Source organism: Belonocnema kinseyi, chromosome 6, assembly GCF_010883055.1.
Source record: "Belonocnema kinseyi isolate 2016_QV_RU_SX_M_011 chromosome 6, B_treatae_v1, whole genome shotgun sequence".
Lineage (NCBI taxonomy): Eukaryota > Metazoa > Arthropoda > Insecta > Hymenoptera > Cynipidae > Belonocnema > Belonocnema kinseyi.
In genome coordinates, this window is record NC_046662.1 from 85,073,953 (window position 1) to 85,078,620 (window position 4,668).

At 33.1% G+C, this 4,668-nt stretch overlaps 1 protein-coding gene across 2 annotated transcripts in view; it reads left to right on the top strand.

Annotated features, from left to right (window-relative positions):
* The window catches only part of LOC117175185 (ribonuclease H1-like), a 15,864-nt gene that overhangs the window by 2,355 nt on the left and 8,841 nt on the right, over window positions 1-4,668 (top strand). The gene's annotated exons all lie outside the window — the stretch shown is intronic.

Here is a 4,668-nt window from a genome sequence, read left to right on the forward strand (position 1 = left end):
TCAAATACTGTAATTCAAACACCTCATAAACTACAATCATAAAGTAAAGTTGAACCTTTTTTTTTAATTTGACATTAAAGAAGGTTCTCAAAGCACCTACGGCCTTGACGATTACATTCTCATTGCTATAATCACGCTTCGCGCTCTACTGTTACATTATACCGGCTCTAATTTTAAAAAATGTGGGCTTATCGAAAAATTCGGCTAAAATAGTTTTAGAATATATTTGTTATCTAGTGAAAATTTTTGGATCTGTGAAAAAAATAATTTTTTTATTTTTTGAAAATTTTCAAATTTTTAACAGTATATAACTTTTCTAATTTTCATAAACTTTGACAAAAATTTATAAAATTTCAAAATTTTGAGAATGCTCTCAATTTTTTAATTTTGGTTCGAAATATCTGATTAACGAACTTAGCCTTTATTTTGGGGACCTTCAGAAGCGTATCAAATGCGGACTCGATTGGACAAATACTTCAAAAGTTAGCGTGGCTACAACATTCAGGTAACCATACATACAGACAGACAGATACCGATAAAATTTTATGGTTTCGGATTCTGTGAGTGCCGAAACGTAAAGATCCGGCAAAAACCAGAGATTGAAAATTTGGACGATTACATTACATTTTCAGGAATGAGAATGTAATAAAGAAATAGAGCAAAGTAAAGTTTTTACACGAAAATCGGCCGTATGCAGAGGACTCCTAATGAGCGTGCGAGACAAAACTTATCTGCGTTTCGTTTTGAATATTTCGCTGACGCAAGTACAGTAAAATTAAATAGGATGGATATAACACCGCACAATTTAATAACCTATGCAAATTTAGCGGATCATTAAAATTCTACAATCAAAAGTATCATGCCACTTTTTCATTTTTTACCTGTTTGACATAATACTCTACTTCTGAAAAGATTTTTGTTCTCAATTCTTTTAAAATTATATGATATTTAAATCGCGTAATCGTAACGTATTAAAAGTCAATTCTTAAAGCGTTGCTTAGGAGTTTCCAATAAATCGTACAAATTCTCATCTAGAATCTCAAAAGATCGAAATAGGAATACTTTTATAATTCTGTTACAAAGTTCGATTTTAATAATTTTGGAATACTTGATTGATTTTTACAAGTTAAGAATAGAGTTTTTATTCTTTTATTATACAATATAAGTTTATTAAAGAAGAGATAGGGCGTCAAAAACTACCTTGAAGGTAGTATATAATTTAAGGTTATGATGCTAACTTGAGTTTGATCAAGTGTAAAACCTCAATCGACTTGGAGTAGTTTAAAAATAATCCCTCAATAAATACAAATGTCTTGAAGCCGGCGGAAGCGCATAAAGCCGGCGGAAATCGCGAAATGCGTCTATAAAAGTAAAAACATAAATATAGGTAGAAAGCATATTTAACTTTAATTCTTGTTTTCAAAGTTTATCAACAACGTTAAAAAATAAAGTTGTATCATACACAGAAAAAAACTTTTGATTCAGAGCCAAATGTAGGCTTGTTTCAAGGTAAAACATAAAGAAGACCAGCTCCGTTAAAAACTAGCATAGCAATGTTGTCTTGAAAGTAGTCGGTAGCGATAATGTCGGCTAACCTCAAGCCACTGCATGGTTTAGAAATTAGTTGTTAGCTAGAACGTAGGCTAACATTTTGCATCTGTATAATCTTAAAAGTAATATGTAGCCAGACTTTGGGCTTACATCAAGTGACTGTATAAATTCAAAAGAAGTGCTACATATAACCTAAATAGAGCGTATATTATAAATCAAATTACGCACAGAAAACAGTTTCTTTGAAATAAAAGAAACTCTTCTTTTATATACCCTGATTATTGGATATATTATTATCTTTATACGTCGTTTAATTACGCCCGTTGTGCGCAATTATGGAAGCCTTTCTTAAAACTTGACACGCCCGCTCCTGAACGTCATAAAAAATTGAGTTTCTGCTCCAATATTGGGCACTTTCGTCCAGACAACTCCTTCTTTGACAGTATCTCCGCCCAAATACGTAAAGATGCGCGTGTTTAGGTTATTCCATGCTCTAGTTATTCTCTCGGTGAACAGAGTATCTACTCAAACAATTAAGAAACAGGTGCGACGAATATACGACGCGTCTTGCTCGGCTCGCTCTGCTGTTGTGACGTCGCAATTCTTTCAAGTTAGTTATAGCTGTTCGGAGGTCTAAAAGCTAAACCTTAAGGGCATGCTCTTCGTGACCACGTGACCAAACTAGTCCCCGGATATGAGCTTTTTTTTCGGTGTTCACTGTGTCCACACGGATTGAGATATCGTGTTTAAAATTTGACAGATTAAATAAAAAGCACTAAAGAACGTTTGAATGCATCAATGTGTTTATAGTTTTAAAGAAAGTTTATTTATAAATCGTTGAAAAAGGCTATTACCATTCGAGTAATAGCACTACGCAGATAATTTTTGGTTTGATGCATTTCGGATTTTTTGATTCGCGTATATTGAGCACTGACAACAGTTTTGGACTAAATCGTCTAAACCTTAAAAAAATTAATGTAAGCAATAAAATTTGCACATTCTTTGCAAATCAACAAATAAGTATGTGCATACTCGTAACCTATAATTATTTTTGGATCATTTTTAGCGATTTCTGGCGGAGAGAAGAAGAAACTTTGATCGTCGATAAAGTCGAGATCACGTGACTAAGTTAATTCCTAAAATTTTTGTATGGAGAATGAAATGATTTTCATTATTTTCGGTCCTCACTACGTCCAAACGGATTGAGATATCGTGTTCAGGATTTAGGAAGTTATTCCGAAAGCACTAAGGAACGTTTGTATATATCAAAATGTTCAAAAGTTTTCGAGTAAAATACTACAGGAATTAGGAAATAAACTTTTAACGTCGATAAAGTAGATGCCTCGATTTAAAAAAATCGAGAAACATCTTAGAATGTCATACTCGAAAATTCGTCCAAGTCCCATCTTGAGAAATATGAATCTTCAGAAAATAATTAAAATTTTCTAATGGTTATATATTCTTGTAGATTTTTTATACTGGTATGAAACAATTCTAAGAATAAAAATAAAATTTCGCCCGGAGGCGAAAGACAAGGCGAAATTAAATTTTAGCACATTGCTGGTGTTGCTATGTTTCCAATTTGAAATTTGTCTTTTATTTTTAGGACCAAAAAAATGAAAATCATTTTACTCCGAAATTTCATGAACGAACTTAGTCACTTGATCTCGACTTCATCGACGTTCAAAGTTTCTTTTTTTCTCTGCTAGAAATCGCTAAAAATGCCCAAAAAATAATGACAGTTACGTGTGTGCAGATACTTATTTGTTGATTTGCAACGAAGGTGCAAATTTTATTGCTTGTATTAATTTTTTTCAAGCTTTAGACGACTTAGTATAAAATTGGTGTCAGTGCTCAATATGAGCGAATAAAAAAATCTAAAATGGATCAAACCAAAAATGATCTGCAAAGTGCTATAACTCGAATGGTAATATCCTATTCCATCAATTTATAAATAAACTTTCTTTAAAATTACCAATATATTGATGTATACAAACGTTCTTCAGTGCTTTTTGTTTTATGTGTCAAAGTTTAAACATGATATCTCAATTCGTGTGGACGCAGTGAACACAAAAAAAATGTTCATAACCGGGGACTAGTTTGGTCACGTGGTCACCAAAGAGCATGCCCTTAAGGCAGCGATTCCCAAACTTTTTATGCACTTTTTGGGGAGCGGCAGGACCGCCACCCTCACATTTTTTCACAATACCCTGCCGCCAAGGGGGGACACTTGACTGCTTCATTGCTTGACACGCCATGCTTCGCGCGAGAAGATTAGAACCGGTTGAGAAAAATTAAAATGTGTTAATATGTGAATAAATTAAATTTTAATTAGTTGAGTCAATTTCCTAATCTAATTTTAAGCAAATGAAAAGAAAGTCGATGAAAATCGGTTAATATCTTCAATGCCAGTTGACAGTTCTTGTAATTTTGCGTGTTGTTAACGATATGCTTAATTACTCGAAATGTTAATTCCTCGAAATGTTATGCTGTTGCGGCAGCCAATCAGAGCTTACTATCAAATGAACGGTTTTCTCGTCGTACTTTGACAGTCAAATATTTTTCGCCTCTACAATGGATCCCTCTGACGCGCAGTTTGCTCTTTGAAGTTTTTTTCTTTCATTTTAAATGCTTTTAAATGTTTCTCACATAACACACCCTAGCGTGCCTTAACAGAACTTGCGTATTTTCATACTTATGGTAACATTTTATGTAATTTTTAAAAGAATGATCACTATTAAAAAAGAAAAAAGTCACCGTTCTTGACTGGCCGGGAAATTCTCCAGATATGAATCGTATCGAGAATGTCTAGAACTTCGTCAATGACACTTGGCAAGAAGAAACATTGAGAATTGTCTATGACAGCATGCCTCGTCGCATCAAAGCTGTCGTGGCCTTACAAAATATGTACTATTTTCAGTCAAAAATTGTGTTACATTGAAAAAAAATGCTACAGTTCAATGTAAATCACTAATTTTTAAATAAAACTCATTACATTATATGTATGCTGTCTCATAATTTAACAAAAACGGTTTAAAAATTATGGTGTATTACAGTTAAAATTTCGAAACAGTGATTTTCAGCTTTGGTCTAATAATATGGCCAGGGGCTGTAGAT